The 21,755-nt window shown below is 45.1% G+C and overlaps 1 protein-coding gene across 6 annotated transcripts in view; it reads right to left on the minus strand.

Annotated features, from left to right (window-relative positions):
• NAV1 (neuron navigator 1) overlaps positions 1-12,294 on the minus strand; it is a 264,216-nt gene extending 251,922 nt beyond the window's left edge. For all 6 annotated transcript variants that reach the window (XM_081948342.1, XM_081948339.1, XM_081948341.1 and 3 more), the window contains exon 1: positions 12,127-12,294. The gene's annotated coding sequence lies outside the window, so the exon portion shown is untranslated. The remainder of the gene's footprint in view (positions 1-12,126) is intronic.
• Between the last annotated feature and the right edge of the window lie 9,461 nt (positions 12,295-21,755).

The raw sequence follows: 21,755 nt of genomic DNA on the forward strand, positions 1-21,755 counted from the left end.
ACTCAAGGTCCATGCTCTTTTCCCTCTGCAGCCACTAGGTCAGAGGTGGTATTCAGCCAGTTCTGACAGGTTCTGGAGAAGGGGTAGTGGAAATTTTGAGTAGTTCAGAGAACCGGCAAATAGGCTGGCCCCGCCCTTGCTGCCTCCCAGCTGATATTTTTTTTGTTATCCTGAATAGAAGAATGGAGCTGGAAAGCAGGTTAGTGGGGGGGGGGACGACGACCAGAATGGGGATTTTGCATAACCTTCCCCCAGGAGTGTTGTGGGAATGGGGATTTTGCAGGATCCTTCCCCTGAGGTAACCTTCCCCACAAAGCCATGTCCACAAAGCCATGCCCTCTGAAGCGGTAGTAAAATTTGAATCCCACCACTGCATTAGGCAGTGGGCCTAAAAAGCTTTGCCTGTCCCTCAGGGCTGAGCAGCATGTGGTTAAGCCCAAAGCAGATGGGACTAACTTCACTGCTGAAACCTCATCTCCACTGCTTCAGTTGTCTTGTCCCAAAGGACATCCCATCTGCCATGCCACAGATCTCAGCAAGAGGAAACACCTTTTTCCTGTTCTGTCCACCACAGCAGGAACAGTTGCTTTTTCAACAGGAAAAATTCTGAATCCTAACAGCCTATTTATAAATTTGTCTCCTGCATCGGGGCTCTGCTTTTCCGACAGTGGGAAAGAGCCAGATAACATTTGGGCAGCCAGGTACTGTTTTTGCCCCGGGATTTTCTGGATGAGATTGACTGAAGAGGTTCCTGATCAAAGCTGTGCAGAGACTAAAAGGTTTCCACCCACACCCATGAATTCATTGCAAAAGGACCAACCAAACTGGACCTGGTGTAACTAGACATGGACCCCTGAACACAATTCAAGGGACTATTCAGAGTTCAAAGTTTAAATTATTTATTGGGTGATTACAACATCAAATGGAATGCAAATCAGCTATCAGTAATACATGTTTTTAAAACGCACATTTTAAAAAGCACTATTAAAAGTGCAACAAAAGTATCATTACAATAAAATCAAAGGTATCATTACAATTAAATCAAAGAGTATCCATCCTATACTCTAGGACAGTGGTCGGCAAGCCGCGGCTCGCGAGCCACATGCGGCTCTTTACACCCTTTAATGCGGCTCTTCTGTGTGCCGGGCGCCCGCTCCCCTTCCTCCTCTCGGGCGGCCGCCCCAAAAGTCAGGACTCTGCAGCTAGCCTCTGTAATTGCGCCTATGTTTTCCACGGCGTGGAGCAGCGGCGAGGCTCTGCGCGGCCAGCGATGACTCCGGGGGCCATCCGGGAAGACGAGGAACGCGAGGGGGGACCCTGCCCCCCACTGATGGCCTCCGGAATCATTGCTGGCCACGCAGAGCTCGCCGCTGCTCCACGCCGTGGAAAACATGGGCGCAATTACAGCCCGGAGCAGGAGCAAAGCTGGTCCCAACTGGTCCTTCCTCCCTCGGAACGCTTCGGAGGGAAGCTTCTGCAAAAGCCCGGGCGAGTGACAACAAGTTCCCGCCGTTACGAAGTCTCCGAGGCTGTAATTTTCTGAGCTGTGCGCGCGCGCCTGTTTTCCACGGCATGGAGCTGCGGCAAACGATGATTCCGGAGGCCATCAGTGGGGGGGGGCAGGGTTCCCCCTCGCGTTCCTCATCTTCCCGGATGGCCCCAGAATCATCGCTCACCGCGCAGAATCTCGCCGCTGCTCTATGCCGTGGAAAACAGGTGCGCGCGCACAGCTCAGAAAATTACAGCCTCGGAGACTTCGTAACGGCGGGAACTTGTTGTCACTCGCCTGGGCTTTTGCAGAAGCTTCCCTCTGAAGCGTTCCGAGGCAGGAAGGGCCAGTTGGGAAAGGGGCTTTGCTCCTGCTCCGGGCTGTAAGCTTCCCTCCGAAGTCTTGGGATGTTCTGAGGAGCCCCCCAAGGCAAAACGCCGCTGCCAGGTAGTTAAAAGTACCTCTCTGATTCTGTCAGACTCTGTCAGTCTCTCTCTGATTCCCTCTCTCACTCCCTCTCTCTGTTCCTCTTTCTGTCTGTCTGTCTGTCTCACTCACACACACACACACACTGTGGTCACCTTGTTGAGTGTTCCAATCACATTTGAAACACTCAACAACTGGCCTGCATTTATGGTATTTTGCAGCATTCTGCAGTCATAGGACCAATTTTGGTCCTATGACTGCAGAATGCTGCAAAATACCATAAATGCAGGCCAGTTGTTGAGTGTTTCAAATGTGATTGGAACACTCAACAAGGTGACCACAGTGTGTGTGTGTGTGTGAGTGAGACAGACAGACAGAGAGAGGAACAGAGAGAGGGAGTGAGGGAGGGAATCAGAGAGAGACTGACAGACAGACAGACACACACACACACACACACACAGACAGAGAGAGACAGAGAGGGGGAGGGAGGGAGAGAAAGATAGACAGAGAGAGAGACACACATAGAGTGAGTGATTAAGTGAATGAGTGAGAGACAGACACACCCACATACACAGAGTGACAGAGAGAGAGGAAGGGAGGGGAGAGAGACAGAGGGAGAGACAGAGACAGACACACACACACACACAGAGTGAGTGAGAGACAGACAGACACACACACACACACAGAGTGACAGAGATGGGGGAAGGAGGAGAGAGAGACAGAGAGACAGAGAGAGAGACAGACAGATAGACACCCAGAGAAAATGACAGAGGGAGACAGAGAGGGAGGGAGGGAGAGAGAGAGACAAAGAGCCAGAGAGAGAGAGAGAAAGGAAAAGAAAAAAAGAAAGAAAGTGGGAGAGAGAGATGAAATTAAAAACAACAACATACAAACCTGACTTACTCAAACTATCCAAGGAAATGCAAGGCCAATGTTCACATTAGTGGTTGTGACTTTGTCAGTCATTGTCAGGATGTAATTTTCTCTACATTGTAAGGCAAATTTTACGGAATTTAACGTTATCGATAAATAATATCGTTCTAAAGTTTTTGTTTTATTAGTTGTGTTATTTGTATCCTCCTGACCTATGTGGATACTTGCATGCAGAATATTCTCAATAAAAACTTATTGAAACTAAAAACAGTGTACCATCCTATGTATTTTCGGTTTTAAAAATATGGCTCTCAAAATAAATTTCAATCGTGGTTTTGGCGAGATTTGGCTCAGTTGAAAAAAAAAGGTTGCCCACCACTGCTCTAGGATATTTTCCAACAGCCTATCTGGTTTTTTTTTTTTAAAAAAAATGTTTTTGCCTATTGGTGGAAGAGCAGAAGAGAAAGGGATTCCTTGATCTCTCTTGATAGGAGGGCCAAAGCTTATAATCAGCCACTGAGAACTCTCCTGCTTATCTTTCCACCCACTGATGGATTAAAGCAGGGGGGGTGAAACTGGATTTCATTGAGGGCTGCATCAAGGTTGTGTTTGACCTTGGGGGGGGGGGTGGCCAAAGGGTGTGGCATGCTCAATTTCACTTGTGGTGGTGGGGGCATCTGTGGTGGCCAAGTGCTAAGGCAGGACTTCCCTCAGACCCTCCCACACTCTCATCTCCTTCCTCCCTCCCTTCCTTCCTTCTCTGCTTTTTCCTTCCCTCTTCATTGCTTCCTTGCTTCCTTCCCATCTTCCCTTCTTTTTCTTTGTTTTTCCTCTTTCCCTTTCTCCTTTACCATTTCTTCTTGCATGCTTAAAGGCAAAAGGGGAAACATTTCTCCCTTTGTTTTGTTTTTAGTTTCTTTGGCTAGCCCTTTGCCAGTGAAAACAGAGCCCAGGGGGTGCATGTCCCCCCCCCTGAGCTCCATTTTCGCTGGGAGAGGCATTGTGGGCCAGTCCTTTGCTCTTTCCTGGGCAGCCTCACAGGCCGGATCCAGTGCACGGGCCTTGAGTTTGACATTTCCCCCCCCGAGGAACTTAAGAGTTCCTCCCAAGGATTATTAAAGCCTCATCACTCTCGGTCATACAGATTACTTGTCAAAAAGACAAAGCTGAAATCCTTTGAAACCTTCTTTTTGAAACCATCAGATCTACCTGGCCAGTTTCAATATCTTCAGATAAGCAGTATTATTCTAAAGAAGGGCTCTGGTTCATCCGGGAGAAAATAACCTTTAATCCCAAACATAGGCATTCACTAATAAGTACCGAGGTGCCAATATCATGTAGTTTGCATAGCACAACACAAATGCCACCCTTTTGTAAGAGGCAGAGTTTTGTCACTTGCCTCCTTTGCTTACCACCCCCCTACCAGTAATACAAAGACCTGCATGCAGTTTGGTTATAGAATGCAGTAGCAGAAGGCAAAGCATTATTCAAATCCTTCACTTTGTATATGCACGTTCCCTTAAAAACTAATCTCGAGTCCTTCCAGAAAGAGAGCTTCAGCTACCGCTAATCAAAAATGTTGTGCCAAATAATATTGTTATGAATTCCTTAATACATCTTGTGTGGAAAGAAAATATGAAAACAGTGAGAAAAGATGAAGTGGAAAGTTATATTGTGTGGAGCATGCATGCGCTGTCTCTCCAAAACACAAACACACATACACTGAATAAGACAAGTTAGATGAGAAAATGCATTTATATAGTTGTGCCTCAGTTAAGGACCATCGGTTAGACATTTCCCCCATTAAGACTTATTCTTTATTTCTTTTAAGTCCATTTCCTTCCCTTCAAGGCAGACCTGACTGACAATTCCCTTGCCCTTCTAGAAGTCTTTCAATGAACTCTGACCCACCACTTAAGAACTGATGTCTAAGTAAAACTGAAAGCTAAAAGGGCTTTTTGTGCTGATCTAATCCAATAATAACCATCATCTGTGGAACCTTAGTTTTTTTTTTTTCAGGATCCTCTTCCAGGAATCTATTCCTGACTCTTGCCAAGTCGAAAGAGGGAGAAACCTTTTTCCATGATGTGCAGGCCAAGCCAAATCGGCTTGCTTAGCTTCTGAACTTCCCTGCCATCCTGCATGATCGATAGTTAGATGCAAGTGTGCTGCAAAGAGCTACTCTCTTCTTTGAGCTGAACTGGCAATTTTTGTCCCGCGACCTGCATCTCCCTCCTTTTGACTGGAAAAAGCTCTCATAGCGTCTATGCCAGCCAGGACTTCATCAGAGTCATTGCAACTGGGAGTTTCGTAACACGTCCCACTTCATGCAAGCCAGTTCCGTTATTAAACCTATTAAGCAGCCTGCAGAGCAGCAATTTTGCCAGAGATTAGGGGGTCTCACAATCTCCCTCTCCCAAGACATCAGAGCAGGGTGTCAAACTCAAGGCCTGTGGGCCAAATGTGGTCCACAGGTGCTTAGATCTGGCCTGTTTCCATCCACCCTGGAAACAGCAAAGAACTAGCCTGTGATGCCTCTGACAGTAAAAACAAAGCTTGGGAGGGCCGTGTGCAGCCCTCGCGAGCTTTGTTTTCACTGGCAGAGGGTGGCAGGAGACTGCTGCAACCAGAACGGAGCTCGCGAGGGCCGCAAACACTCTTCATGAGCTCCATTTTCGCTGGCAGAGGGTTGCATGAGGCCTTGCACCTGGAAATGGAGCTCAGGAGCACATTTTTTCTGGCAGAGCACTTGGGTCACCACAGGCGCCCCTGACATGAGTGATGTCAAGCTGGCCACGCCCACCCTACCCCCCTGAGGACAAACACAACCCTGATGTGGCCCTCAATGAAATTGAGTTTGACACCCATGCATTAGAGCATGCTATGTAAACCTAACTAGATGTACACAAGGCTCAGCAGTTTTCTAAACAGGGCTTTAGGACCAGGGAGAAAGTTTCCACAAGGATTGTACACATGCCATTGATGTCCTGCCTGAAAATGATCTTGCCAAAGAGTAGAACTTTTCATTCCATTTAAGACCACTGCTGGGAGCTCTCTTTGAGCAGTGATTTGTATAAGGGCATTTCCTCACACACATTTAAATGTACTTGGCTTTCAGGTTATAATTATCTCACCCTGCTTTCTATTTTTCTCATGTCTGTAAAAACTATGTTCTCTTGCCCTGCTGTTCACAATAGACTATGGGATGGCAAGCACTGTGTATGAATGGATGGGTGGGATGGTAAGAAGTATGTGAATGAATTGAGGGGACCTATGAAATGTTTTTCTATATGAAGCTACTCTTTTCCTGGCATGGTTTCATATCACATTCACCATACACATGCACAGAAATCCCAAAGGAGCATCTTTAATATTTTGTGAAAATATACATCTAATTGTGCCCCATGGATTGCATACCCTGAAGCACGATGCAATCCATAGGAAAGGGGACCTTCTCTACTATTGAATCTATGTCCTCCACCCATCCTAGAATCACTTAAAGTGACTCAGTCTCTATGTTGCTTCTATTAGATCAGTTTTGAATTGCTGCCAAAAGATGTTGTGTTGACTTGTGAGTGTGCCAATCCATTACAGAGATGGTGATTGATTGTATCATCTGATTTTGCTTTATATCCCTTTTCAGCATATCATCAGCTAGGCAAGAGAATATCTATTGCACTGCAGCAGAGATGAGGTGGGTCTCCTCTAGATTTCTGGTTATCTTTTCTAGGCTGGCTCATTTGCAAATTCTTCTCAACTTTTTGGGCATCTCTCATGCTGAAACACCACAAAATAAAGAAATATGGGAAGATACCATGGCAGAAATAACTCTGAAGAGGAGAGAAATAGGCCTTCTGCTAGGTGCTCTAGAATGGGAGGACTGAATCTGACTAGCTGATGGTCAACCAGTCTTCAAGGAGAATGAGAAGAGAAGCAATTGGAAGTGACAAATACAAGAAAAGTGGCAAGTAAGCAGCAAAAGCCAGCTTTGGATTTTCCTTATTATTCACTGGTCATTCAACTGACATTTCAAAACAACTGTAAAACGAATCAGCAATTTTTTTCCCCCAAATAAAGTTGCAGAGTTCTGCTTTCTCCTCTAAGTTTGGAGAAATGGAGAGAGAAGTGGGTGTCAAAACAGAAACTGGAGAAGAAAGTTGGATGAAAGGAAGTCATGAAACAGTGTCCTAGTGAAAAGGACAAAGGCCGGGAGAGAAATGGCTTTGATTAATGTTAGTTACCACCAGAAGGGACAGTACCACACCTCTCCAAATTGTGTCAAATTGCACTTCCTACAGGTCTCCTGATTTTGTTCCCAAAGCAAAGGGTAGCAGATTTTACATGCAGTTAAGCTGCTATTTGGCAGTGAGAAGGGGGGGGGACTGTTTTTACATTTGCATAGCCCATAAATACTTAACATTAATAGAGCTGACCATGAAATAAGGAAAATCTACTTAAATTTATATGCCACCCAACTCTCAACAATTCTAAGCAGTCCACAAATCAAAACATCAACATAAGTATACAATAAAAGATAAAAATGAAGAATAAATGATGACAAGAATGGCAAAAATAAGCAAACAAAAAATTTGAACCCAGAGAACCGGAGGAGGAGGGGAACTGGTATAAAATGATACAAAGATGAGTGTTTGTTAGGCTATGATTGTGCCATGCTGAAGGCAAGTGGAGACAGAGTTGGTGTGGGTTAATTTTGATAGTATTTCTTTGGCCAGATTATTTGACAATGTTCCAAGTCTCTGGAACTTGGAACTTGGCACCCTGGAGGATTCTTGCATTAGTAACCATAGACATCTCTTTTTTCCTTCCTGAAAGGACATATGGCAGAGAGGATATTACTTCCTCCCTCCTTCCCTCCTTGATAGACTTCACCAGAGAAGCAAGCAATCTCTTTTGAAATTAAAGACAAGAGAGAAAGAAAAGATATCCACCTGATGCATCCCACCTTTAGACTCAGATTTCCTTTATCTATGGCTATGGCATTTCTTGTCTCTCAACATTATTCTCATACTCCTCTACAGTTTCAGTTAATAATGGTTGCTGATGAGTAAGATAGAAGAGGCAGAGGATGCAAGAACAGTGTGCTGTGATGGGAGAGAAAGAGAAAAGGAAGAGCATATTGAAAAGGAAAATATGAGGATCAGCTGGGAAGAAGAACACTCCAGAAGTTCTAGTTCCCCAAATTGATATTTTGCTTATCTACCCTTCGACCCTGGCAGTTGCAGTGATGGCCAGCCTACCTATCTGTATCCTTTGATCAGGAACTGCATTTTGGAATTGAAGGAAGGGTCCAGGCCTGCTGCTGTTGTCATGGGACTTTTAGAATAAAGCTTCCTTGGATGCAATATAATCTACCTTTTGCTCGAACTTGTAACGAAGGATACACCTTCAGCAGTAATGGTAACCTCTTTTCTTCACTACCAGTTCGGTATCGGGAGCACGCGTGCATGCGCAGAAGTGGTGACATCTGGGTGGGTGGGAGGACCCTCGCGCCACTGCTACTACTGGTTTGCCCAAACTGGTGTGAACTGGCAGAATACCTCTGACCCACAGCCCCTCAGGCTCATGTCCATCCAAATTCTGCTTACAGTATAGCTCCAATCACTCATAACGTACAGATTTTTTCTTCTTGCAATTAAGTGCCATTGAATCTTATCCGGCTTTCTCTAGCAAGAGATAACAGGAGCATCCTATCTTATACATGACAATTTCTAAATATTTCTCTCTAATTTCTTTGGTCTAAGCTAAAGGAAAAATGTGTTGTGAAGTACGGTAGTTAAGGCACTGGGCTAGAAATCAGGAAACTTGTCTTAAGCAGGAAGCTTAGCTTGGGTCAATCATTGTCTCTCAGCCTTAGGAAGAAGGCATGGCAAGCTACTCCCAAAAACATTACCAAGAAAAGTGCAGGGACCAATGCAGGCAGTCATTAGGAGTCAACATTGACTAGAAGGCATATCATGCTGGTAGAATGCTAACAAATGTCATTCACTTATAGGAACTTTTATTCTAGGTCAGGGGTATCAAACTTGATTTCACTAAAGGCCACATTAGGGTTGTGTTTGACCTTGGGGGGGGCAGGTGGGTGTGGCTAGGGTGGGTATGGCTGCGCTGCACTCCGTTTTTGCTGGCAGAGTGCTGCAGGAGGCCATCACAGCCTAAAACGGAGCTCAGGAGGGGCATGTGCAGCCCTCCCAAGCTCAGTTTTCGTTGGCAGAGGCACCACAGGCGAGTCCGCTGTTTCCAGAGTGGCTCTGTGAGCCAGATCTAAGCATCCAGTGGGCTGGCCCATGGGCCTTGATTTTGACACCCCATGTCAAAATAGTGTTCAGGGAGAGCTTTTATTACAGTGGTCTTTCTCCCAGGAATATCCAATAGACTCTTACTGCTTCATCTTTTTGAAGGGGCACCTTCAGAAGGACAAGTATTATCACAAGCTGGGCTAATGGGGAGGGGACTTTCCTCCTTGACAAACCTTGTGTCCACTAAGGCAAAAAAAGAAAAAGGAGGAGGAGGCAAACAGAAAACAAGAGAGGATTTCAAATGAGAGATGATGTCATCTGGAACATCTATAAAATTCCAGGAACCCAGACATGGTGATTGTACAGCCTTATCCAAAAACCTTGCCCTGCTATTTAAAACTCTGTTTCAGCTTCCCCAGTCTGGTGTCTTTCGGATGCACTTACTTAAACCTTTTTGCCATCTTAAAGCTTCCACAGGAGCAGCAATATTACCAGATGTGAGCAAAGTCATGTGCTGGGAATGTGGGGAAGCTGCTTCAACACAAGGCCAGCAGCTGTTCCAATCAGTTTCTCCAGCGCTTCAGAGGTAATACGGCTGTGTAAATGGACTTCCAATCTTGGGACATGGGTGAGCATCACATGGAAGTATATTGACCTTCCTTGCCTTTGCCTGCACTGTAATCTGAGACAGCTTTCTTCAACCCCTCTGCTCACAGGATTTCCCAAGTTCCCTCTCTACCTTAAGGGAAGGCACCTGGAATGTTCAACCTGGATACCAAAGAGATGAAACTGTAACAGGCGAGAACGTTTAGAAATCCATTGGGAGCAAACAAAAGTGGCAAAAGAAGTGAGCAGGCTTAGCAGCAGAAAGGAGAAACATTCCACCTTTGTCTGTTCCAAACTGTGGCCACTTTTGGCTTCCTCCTCCCTAAACAAGGCTATTGTATACTACGCCTGATGCACTTTTCAGAGTTTATCCTGACAGATTTCGCGCCCCCCCCCTTCCTCTTCCCATACCTCAGAAAATGATGATGTACCTTCTCCCAGATTTATGGGATCCCTTACAAAAAATTAGTCACCTTGGAGTGTTCACAAACTGAGTCTAAGGAACAAATGCTAGCTGCCTTGTAAAAATTAGAAGGGACTTTTCAATCATCACAAATCAAAGTCCTCTAGCAGTTTGTAGGGATCATAAAAGATGGAGCATCTGGTCTTTGGTCTGGCAGGTGGGGTTATCAAAATGTATGCCAACTTCCTCTCAAACCCCCTCTTTATCCATTTCTATGGGTGGTCCTTTGACACACACAGTTTTCTTCTCCCTGCTGTTTTACTTCTCTTTGTCTGCGCCTGCTATGCGTCTGGGCTGCCTCTTGTTCAGTCTGTTGGCAAAGCGTCTTTTATCATAAGCCTGGCATGTGTCTGTTATGTACGTAACAACAAACACCAAATATGTTTGGTAAAGCAACAGAGTTCAGAACAAACTAGCAATAAAGTGCCCTGGATGCACACATGGCAGCAAAAGAAAAACAAAAGGGCATTTGGTTTTCCAAACAGATGAATTCTGCTCATTGTTCACTAAGCATGTTCCTTAGGATTTATCGGCTTCCTCAAAGACTGGAAAGCCTTTTGATGATCACATACCTTCTTCCCTTCCTCCCACAACCATCCTTTTAGTTCTTATGAATCAGTTTGATCTATTTCCTGGCACACTATGACCAGAAATGACTTAACCCTTGTGTCATGCTCAGAAGCTCTCAGCAGACTTCCAAGTGCACTGGCGAAGACTTAAGTTTGGATATTGAGAAAAAGGAGCCTGCATGCTAAGCCCTTCTCCCTGCCCTTGTCTTTTGGGCCAGGGGGCTGCACCGCTGCTCCCTGAGACATATAAACCTCCAGAGATGTTTGGCATACAATGAAATCAGCTGCAGAAGACAAACACCCTCATGGCTAAGGAAAAGATGATTCGGCTTGGCTTTTTCCGGGAAAGGACCCAAGACATTATGTGTTCTCGACCAAATTATGATTTAGTATTTATAACTCTTAAATCAATATTTTTTGCTTAAGAAAAGAAAGGGATAATTTCAAATGCCATTTCCTGGGAGTTACAATGCTCTTCCTCCTCTTCCTCTTTGCTCAGCCAGAGACTTCAAGGGGCAACAGCAACAATGGAGAAAGGAATTACATTGGTGGAGAAGGGCACAATACTGGCCTGACTAACAATTCAGCTCCTGAATAACTGGATCTTGGTGACACTTCTGCAATTCTAGATATGAAGCAGCCACAAGAAAAGCATCTTTCTTCCCTAGACTGGCTGATTGAAACCACCCACTCTCCTTTTGTGCACTGTAGGGAAAACCTTGTAATGCCGAGACTCAAGGCTGCTGTAAGGGGAGCTTTTGACTCTCCCACACTGCCTGAGATGAGGGGTGTGTATAAGTATATGCCCTGGAAAAGAACCGGCCCGTACTTTCTCTGGGCTGGGTGGGTCACCCCTGGGAAAAGTCGGGTTCCCACTCAGCAGCCCAAGGGAAAAACTGCAGAGGGCAATAAGAAAAATGCCTGGGAGGAGGAGGAGGAGCCCTCTTGCTAGAGCCCTGCATGCTTCTCTGCAGCCTTGAGTTCTTGCCGAAGTATAAAGGAGGCAGATAAAGACACCCCGTTAGGTATTGCCCAGTTTGCCATACTGGATGAGCACCATGGGCGCGGGGGGTCACAACTCCTCTTTGGAGTGAGGATCCAGGCGTGGAGCGCCGAGCGGAAGCGAAGGAGCGAGTTGGGTTCTTCCTCAGCAGCGCTTTCAATCTGCAGGGGCGGCCGGCCAGGCCGGCTCGCCTCGGCCTCCGCCAGCCCGGCTGGGCAGGGGAAGGCTCCCAGCACCGCCGCCCCGACCTTCGGCTGAGTCACACTCGCCTTTGGCGACAAGCCGCCGGCTCGGCGCCCCGCTTGAACCTTCGCCGCTTGGCAGGCGGAAAGGACCATATGGCAGCCCCTCCCGCCCCACCCTCCAGGCCGCCGCGTGGAGAGCAGCATCTCCAGCCGAAGCCCCCGCCCAGGCCCGCAGGGCAGCCCCGCGCCACTCACCCGGCTAGGCGGTCTTCGCGCAGCCCGCCATCCCTTCTTCCGTGGTTCTGCGCGTCGTTGCTGCCGGTCTCGAAGAGGCGTCCCGTAGCCCGCGCCGCGGTCGCCCTCTGCCCCGAAGTTCTCCCTGGCGGGGTAATCCGCGCTGCCCGCGAAGGCTGGTCTGGGCTGGAGAGGAGTGGTTGCTGACGCCGTCAGGCTTCTTCCTTGTCCGACGGGCAGGCAAGCAGACGGGCTCCCTCCCTCCTCCTCCCTCTCCCGTTCTTGGCAAGCTGGCAAGTGCGGCTCCGCGGTTCACCCCGGGACACCAAGTGGCCGCCTCCTTGCACGAGGTGCCGGTCTCGGGGTGCCGGCTGGGAAGGCTGGTTACGTGGATATGTTGGCCCCGCCGGCACACGCCGGGCTTGGACGCTGCTGTGGGTGGGAGAACGCCAGGCTAGTGTGACGCGACACCCACCCAGCCGCTCACACGTTGGCGGACGGTTTCCCCCTTCCTCCCTTCCCCAGATTTCTCCCTCCGTTCCCTCCAAACACACACACACACACTCTCACACACACACCCTTTCTTCAGAAAGTCTCACAAATTGTGGCGGGCGGGCGGGAGGCAATCTGTTTATCTTTGTGTCAGATATTCCCGGGGGTGGGTGTGTGGGTGGGTGGAAGGGGAGGGCTGAGAGAAGCCGGGGGCTAACCCCTTCCTTCCCACGACCGTGTCGGAGAGCCGGGTTCAGAAAGCACCGATCCAGAGTCTTTGGGAACAGAGGCTAACCAACCCAGCGTTTGGGCGTGTGCTCGCGCGTGCGCTCGTGCCCGCCCGTGCAACCTCTCCTCCAAGCTTTCGGTTGTTTCCAGTGTGGGGACAACAATGCCAATCTTCCGCCAGAGAGAGAGAGACGGGCGTGGCGCACCGAGAAGCTGCGGCGCGAATCCCACCTTCTGAGGAGAACCGCGTGTCTCGGCGTTCCGAATCGGACAACCAGATCGTTCTGGGAAATTTCAGTGAAGGGGACGGAGAAAAGGGGGGAGGGGCAGCTTTGTTTCAAAGGTCCAGCTGTGGAGTTGGTCTTAGCCTCCCCCCCCCCCCACACACACACACCTCCAAATTAAACTCCAGCGTGGGAAGTGTTGACCCTCTTCCCCTTACCTTCGTTTTCTGGTCTGAAAGGAATTTCTTGGGTTTTCAGAAGCCTTTTTAAAGAAAAGACTGCATATATTTTTGAAGAAACTGGGCTTAACTGATCTCGACTGCCAGCTAAAATTCACAAAGGAGAGTCTGGGTCTTCCAAAACGCCCCAGCTTCGGACTTGCTGGATTGTCAGATTAATAGACAGGTAAAACTGTCGGACCCGAATCATAGGCTCCTCCTCCCCCTCGCTGGAAGTGGAATTTTATTCTTTGAAGCCACATTCTCTACAATGTCTCTACAAGAGACATTACCTGTCAATTGCCTGCGTGCGTGCCTACCGTCCCTGTCCTACTGTCCCCATTTATTTGTATTCATTTCCTTCGTTCATGTCCATGTTCATACTTATACCTGCTATCTTGTACATGTTTGACAAACTAATAAATAAAATCCAGCTCTTTCTTTGCAACGATAATAGTAATGGATTGTGCTAACTTTTGAAGCAAAGCAAGTTTACTTTAGCTTGCCATCTGGCAATTCCATATAACAGGTTTCTCAAAGGTTTTCCTTCATTTATTATCCCAAACCACTTTATCTAATGCAGGTAAAACATTTTAATTTAATGTAAATTGTTGTCGTTGGGTAATTTGATTTTGTGTGTTGTTATCCAAAGAAAAATCACCTTTATCCAATTTTGGGAATCTACCCAGGTTTAAGAAGCACTGTCACATAAGCTGCTTTGTGTTTTAAAGAAGTCTGTTTATAAATTTAAATATACATCAAGCAAATAAAATACACTAAAAATATAAATTTGAAAGAAATATATTAAGATCCTCAGTTTAAATCTTTGAAACTGTTTTTCTATGGAAGGATAAAACATACCTTTAAAAAAAAAATCCATTCAATACGTCTGATTCTCGGATACTGCCTGGACAGGCCCCTGCAATTTCCTTTAGATGTTTTTTCAGAAATAATTTGCCATTGCCTCCTTCCTAGGGCTGAGACAAAATGACCGGCCCAAGATTACAAAGCCAGCTTCGTCCTAAGTCAGGACTCGAACTCATGGTCTCCTGGTTTCTAGACTTAAGCCAAGGATGTCAAACGTCATCATGTGACGTATCGTGACTTTTGCCCTCATTGCTAAACCAGGCGTGGGCATGGCCAGCGCATGACACATCCAGCCCGTAGGCTGCGAGTTCGACAACCCTGCCTTAAGCACTACACCAAACTGGCTCTCACCCAGCACTTAAATGGAAGCAATATAGTTGGGAGACTACTCTTTCATCGTTATCGGATTATTTTTAATGTAGAAGGATCCAGAATCAGGTATTGGTATTGTTTAGTTGCTGCTAAGCCCAAGAAAATGATGTAAAGAGACATTGTCCAGAACATCTGGAAGGGACAAAATGGCTTGAGATCAAGTGGACCAAGGAGGTATAAAGGAGATCTGATTAGAGGCAAATGATTGCAAAAAGAAAGCTGCCTACAGTATGAAATGCTTTTATTTTCTCGGAGAATAGCAATAGCAAAGATTTAGTATATACCGCTTCATAATGCTTTACAGCCTTCTCTAAGTGGTTTACAGAGTCAGCATATTGCCCCTAACAATCTGGGTCCTTATTTTACTGATCTTGGAAGGATTGAACTCCTGGCAGTGGGCAGAGTTAGCCTGCAATACTACGTTATAACCACTGCACCATAATGACTCATAATATACTTGCTTCTTGGTTTTCAGACAAGAAGTTTAGATCACATTTATCTCCATATTGATCATCCCATCCATTTCTGGAAATCAAGACAAGGTGCAATTGCAATGCACTTATTTCTCGAGATTAAGTACAAACTGTTATTCAGTCCCACAATACAAATCTTCACAGCATTCACAGTTATAATGCTAATTTGATGACTTTCTTGACCAAAGTAAAACAATAGGTGATTAAAATGACAGGACAAGATTATCATCCAGCTAAATCCTTGTTTAGCAGGTAGGATTTCAGTCAGAGAAAGGTCCCTAATAAGAGCAGTTGTAAATAATAGAGATAAGGAGCCTAAAGCAAATAATAAAAAAGAGCTTGGTAGATTGCCTATATGTCATGCCTCAGTAATATAGCTCTAATATTGCCAATGAAGCTACCAGCATTTGATTTATACCATAGGCCATTTTTAAAGGAATGTAATGTGTCAGCTCTTGAATTGGTGTGCTTTTGAATTAAGGGTAGCCATAATTCAGTGACCAAAGACAAATTGTGGTAGAGTTATTACCTATACCAAATTTGTCAAAGAATGATAGAGGAAGAGGGGAATCAAAAAGCACTTGAGAGCAGGACTGAAGCTGTATTGACTAGACCAGGGGTGTCCAAACTTGGGAACTTTAAGACTTGTGGACTTCAACTCCCAGAATTCCCCAGCCAGCCATGCTGGCTGGGGAATTCTGGGAGTTGAAGTCCACAAGTCTTAAAGTTCCCACGTTTGGACACCCCTGGACTAGACAGACTTCAGCATCATCAGAATTGACATGTCACCAGTCCATTTTTGAAGACGACAATGTTATTAGAAGAATCAACTGGGTTCAACAAAAATGACTCCCCCCCTTATTTTAAAAAAAACCAAAATGAGCAACTTCAGGATATCACTCTGATTTTTATTAGAATTTCATGTGAAAGTAGTGGCTGAGTGAAGGCTTGTGTTTATGAAAATTAAGAAGATGATTTCAGTACGTTGGGTAACTGGGTACCCAATTGGGTAATCCCAATTTTTGGCCGGTAATCCTTTCAGACAAAATTCAATACTCTTTTTTCCCAACCCCCAATTTTCCTCATTTTAAATACTCAAAGAAAATGCCAGTTGCAGGCCTTCCAGTAAAAAGAGGCTCTGGCAACGTTAATGTCCTTGTCACCTCTTGCATACAAATTTGCAACGCTGTTTAAAAACTACTTGGAAGCTACAGTTGGTGCAAAATGCAGTAGCTCTCTTGGGAGTATGTGGAGAGTCACTTTTTTTTCATGTAACACTATTGCTCTGGGCTCTGCATTAAGTACCAATAGGCTGGATATGCAGTTCAAAGTGCTGGTTTTGCCTTATAAGGCTCTACATGGTTTGGCACCCAAATAGCTGCAGGAGCATCTGTTTCAAACCACCCATCTGGTCTATGCATTCCAAGTAAGGATAGGGAAGGTTCTCCCCTGCAAGGAGAGAGTTTGGGGGAGGAGTAATCAGAAGGCAGTGTTCCTCACTAATGAACCAGCCTTCTGGAATAGTCTATCTATTATGCCCTCCCTTCTAATAGGACAGTAAAAACAGAACTATCTCAGAGAGTTTTTAATATCTGAGGTTGTGAGATAGAGATTGGATCATAAACACTGCAGTGTATTGTCATAAATATGAAACGTCAATGTTGGCATTTATATGTTGCAACTTTTAGGAGTTTTTGGACAGTCAGATGGTATAAAGTAAAATAAATTTAGAAATGAAAAAGAAGGGGAAAAAACCCTTTAGTTCAACAAGCCTGGGTCACTGCTGGTTCTGCGACCAAGGCCAAATTATCACCACCGGTTCACCTGAACAGGTGCAAACCGGTAGAAACGCACCTCTGCTGAGAACCCATCATTGTTGTCTTGTACGTTGATAATTTAGAATCCATATTCTGCTTCAAAACTCCTCTTCATACACTTCATGAAACGAACGGTCTTCCCAGATGGTGTTTTTAAAGTCTGCTCAGTTGCATACTTTTCTTACAAGTTCAAGCCAGCAGAATCCTACCAATTTGGAAACCATGTATTTGCAAGAAAAGATCGAAGCGAGATCAAGCATCTTTGGAGATCCCTTTGTTCTGGTATCCGGTATATTCTGTTATTCAGCATCTCTATTGGCCCATGAGAAAGCTGACTACTTTTCTTACCTCACTGGATAGCTATGAAAAAAAAAAGACATCAGCATCAAGTCACTGCATGGCATGTATTAATAAATTTAATCCTTCACGTGGGAATGAAAAATAACAATGCAAGATTTTCTTTTTATGTTTTCCTGCCCTTGTGTGACCCACTATCCATTAGCAGTTTTAATTGCTCTCAAGGAAATTCTGTACTCACTATTAAATCAGAATTCAGTAATAACTTTCACCCACTTAGTGATAAGCAGCTCACACTTCCTTTATTCCACAGTGATCTACTAGAAATGTTCCCTGCTGCATTGCAGGATCCTGTATCTATGCCAGAAAAAAGAGACTTAGAGGGCATTCATCTAAGGCAACCGCTTTTGTACTGTAGAAGTTGGATTTTATAATAAGTGGACTGGCTAAGGTGAGTCCCAAGAGTCTTATGCTTTTTTATGATCTGTGTCTGCAAATAGGAAGTTATGGTATTATTACTAGGCTGGTCTTTTAAGTTTCCTGCTTTTCAAACATGTTGTTTTCAGCTGCCAAGATTCATGTGAGATGGCTATATAAAAAATAAATAAATAAATAATAAAATAATTATTTACTTATCACTGGGATTCATTGGAATTTTTGGGACTAACACCAACCTGTTCCACACTTCTAAGGGATGTGCATTGACCGAAGATGTGAGATATGCATTTATTATGTAACAGATTATAAATAAATATAATTATTATTATAATTCTAAAACATTTGAAAATGCTAAGCGCCCTTTCTCTGAATGGAATCTGGTATCATTGAATAAATAAAATAATTAAAATGTTGCCCCTTTTCCATCCAGAGTAGCTCATTGTCCTTAGAACTGTCATCATCAGGACATTTAGACAAGAAGCCGTGATAGTGATTTTAAAGGTTACAAGAACATTAAAATGCAGAAAGGGGAAAAAAAAACATTTTCTTGCCTTTGCCAAATAAATTTAATAATAAAGGGGAAGAAAAAGTAGGAATGTGCACAAACACTGTGTGTATGGGTGGTGGGTGGGAGGCAGTTAGGATATCTAAACCAGATGTGTGTCATTCATCGTGATGGTTCGGCCTCTTCCAAAATGAAACACTAGAGTAGCTGGACCTTTCTCTATTGCACCATCTCTGAGCAAAGCGCTCAGGTACACTGACACCTAGTGGCAATTTATGTTCATTGCAACAAGCACAAATTTGACAGGGAAGGAAAGTAAGGCCCTGGGAAAGGCGGAGTTTGAGGGGTTTGCTTAACTGGGTTGACAGGGGTATAAATTAGGGCTACAAAAATATCCTTCGGTCATTAGATGATTGTGGCCTGCTTGACCAAGGAGGAAGGCATTACATCTGACTGGGTCCCTGATTTGTAGTTAATTGTATGAAGAAATAAAGGCAGTGGGAAGCAACTTCATAAATCAGAAACAGGAATGCAGTTGTCTTCGAAAGTCGTTGAACTGCATTGTTCATCAACTCCAGGCATAATTGCTAAAGCTCAAGCTAAATGGGGCTTTAGTTTAAGAATGCCCGAAAGGCCACATGATCGGATCCCACCCAATAAGACAGCCTTACATTTCTGTTCAAACATAGTTCAAGCAGACCTGGAAGCCATCTTTTACATTGGACCTTCAGGCTGCCACATTTTCTACTGTGGGAAAATGGGAGGGGGGATTAGATGGAGTATGGGTGATCTATATAGTCAAAATAACGTTCTTTTCTCAGAGAGTCAAGGACACCTTGCCCTGCAGCTGCGATGGTGTGACTGGGAGGCACCTCCAGTTTTGGATGGTGCTTGATTGGACCATGTGATGGACATGTGGGTGCTGGGCGTTGAACGTTCATTTGGGTGGGGAAAACCTGGAAGCTTTCAGATTCGGATGTGCCAATATGATATCTCTAATAAAATGGAACTTTGAGGAAACTCAAGCCTCGGAGTCTTCTTTCATTGAAGGTGTTACTTGAAACCCTGACATTAACCCAAATCTGAAAGTTAAACAGGAGTTACTCTAAGTAACTGAATATAACAGCAATGGGAAAAGTACTATTGTTACAAGGTTGTGTGCAGAAGCTAAGCTCTTTTTTTCAGCTCTTATATTCAAAATCCAATAGCGCAGTGTATCATTTGAAGGCAGAAACATTGTAAAAATGTAGTGCATATGCCTTAAAGCAGGCTTAAAAGAGCTGAGCTGATCAAACGCCCCTCCAAACATTTAAAACCCTGGATTTCCAGCTCCTGCCCCTCTGGGTGATCTTTCCCCTCCCACTTTGTCCTCACACTACAAATGTAAATCTCAGCTGTGGCTGTTTGCCAATTTTAATAAAATCTGTTAGCCTGAAAAAGTTCTATCAAATTCTTTCTGATATTTTGATGTCAGATATAGCAGCCCAGGGTTGCAAAGTTATGTTACTTCTTTGAAATAAGTCCACTTAAACCCAGGCTGAGTTCTTTTAGAAACTATGCATGGCATAGGAAATCATTAGCTGAAAAAAAAAACTAATTAGGATTTGACAGCTTTGCTCAAACAGTTCAGGAATAGCCAGTATTGGTTCCAACTGAGCCATTCATGCTAAATAAGCAAAGGTCCATAATGTCTTGGCAGTTTCAACCCAAAGAACCAAGCCCATTAACTGATGAATTGTAGAGCTGTCCCCAGGTGGAAATGATGGGCAGGTGGTAAACTGGAACTGAAGAAGCAGGCCAGTGAAGATCTGCAACACAAATAAGATTACTATATTTTGCAATCTTAAAGTCCCAGGCAGGGGTGAAATTCAGCAGGTTCTGACAAGTTCTGGAGAACCGGTAGCAGAAATTTTGAATAATTTGGAGAACTGGAAAATACCACTTCTGGCTGGCCCCAGAGTGGAGTGGGAATGGAGATTTTACAGTATCCTTGCCCTGCCATGCCCACCAAAGCCACACCCACAGAACTGGTAGTAAAAAAAGTTGAATTTCACCACTAGTCCCAGGACTCTTTCCAATGACCACAGAAATGTCAAGGATTCACAGTTGATCCATCCTCTGCACAACCCACCCTGGCTGGCTGGAATGATGGGCTTGATTCAGGAGCAGACACTGTCTCAGTCCAGAAAAGTTGTTCAAGTGCTGAAGAACATGACTGGGTGACTTCATGCTAGTTGAGCATTTTGAGGGTACGGTAGACATTTCTGCAGCACTTGACGCTGACTTAAAGAGAAGTGCCTCACACATTCCTGGATTTGGTGGGGAGTTGAAGGCCACACTTCAATTAGATGCCCCACAGATACATTTGAGGTAACCCAGGATGGGCACAACAGCCACTTCTTACTACGTCAGTGTTAGGGATACTCAGCTCATGATAGCTGATGGATTGAGTAGAGTAGATTCTTCCACATTCTGCTTTGGAGGTAAGAACTAGAGAATTCAGGTTACACAGTTCGATGAGCTGTGACCCCAGAGAGAGAATGACATCTTGACACTGAACAGTGTTGAACAGGGCAGTGTGATTTGATGCAAGTTTCTTAAACCAGTCCTTTTGGGATGAAAGTTGAGAAGCAAGGAACCTCCGAGCCTCAATCTTTGATGTTGGACTGGAAGTATCCCAAGGGAGTATCTGCTGAAAATCAGTATCAGAAGACCTTGGCAACATCTGGGAAGAGCATTGCACAAGACCCTTGACTGATGTGGATCATTTGGAAGATGGAGTAGAACAAAGTTATCTCCTCAAGACAGCGTTGCAAGGAGGAGAGTATGTGTGCATCACCGAGCCACCTAGCCAGGATCTTATGAAGGATGCCAATGATGGTAGATGCAATCAAGATGGGCTGGTAATCTTCTGGATCGATGGATTCTCTGTCTCCAGCAAAAATAAGAGCAGGCCAGATGTTGGGTTGAGCCACCAATCATAGGTTGAAGTAGGTCATTAGCAAAGGCTGCTACCAGGTAAGGATGTCTGAAGCAGGAATTCAGAGTAGGTCAGGCACAACTAGAAGTCATGTCCCACAAATTTAATTTTAATTTTTTTAATTTAATTTAATGCTTCTAGACCGCCCCCTCTCCCGAAAGGGACTCGGGGCGGTGTACAGTTCATACAAAATATAACAAGATACAATAAAATTAAATATGTACAGTTGACAGTTGACATGGAGGAGGTTAAAATGCCGTTAAAAGAACTGTACAAAGCAGATATAAAATAAATTCAAACCCCTAAAAACAAATACAGTAAATTAAAAACCCCTAAAATAACCAGATATAGTACATTTGCCAGGAGGGACAGTTGAATTATGCCAGGCCTGCTAATCGGAACAGGTGAGTCTTCAGTTTTTGCCGGAAGGAGCGGAGGTCAGAAGTGGTTCTAATGTCGGGGGGGAGGTCATTCCAGAGGGTTGGGCCCATCACAGAGAAGGCCCTACTCCTCGGTGTCGCCCGCCGGCATTGTCCAGTGGATGGCACCAGGAGAAGTCCCTCCCTGTGTGAGCGTATTGGCCGCAGGGATGTATGTGGGAGGATGCGATCCCGCAAGTAACTAGGTCCCGTGCCATGGAGCGCTTTAAAGATGGTAATCAGCACCTTGAAACGCACCCGGAAAACCACAGGTAGCCAATGCAGCTCGCGCAGGAGAGGTGTTACGTGGGAGTACCTCG

The sequence above is a fragment of the Natrix helvetica genome, assembly GCF_964273705.1.
Source record: "Natrix helvetica genome assembly, chromosome: 3".
NCBI classification, from domain to species: Eukaryota; Metazoa; Chordata; class Lepidosauria; order Squamata; family Natricidae; genus Natrix; species Natrix helvetica.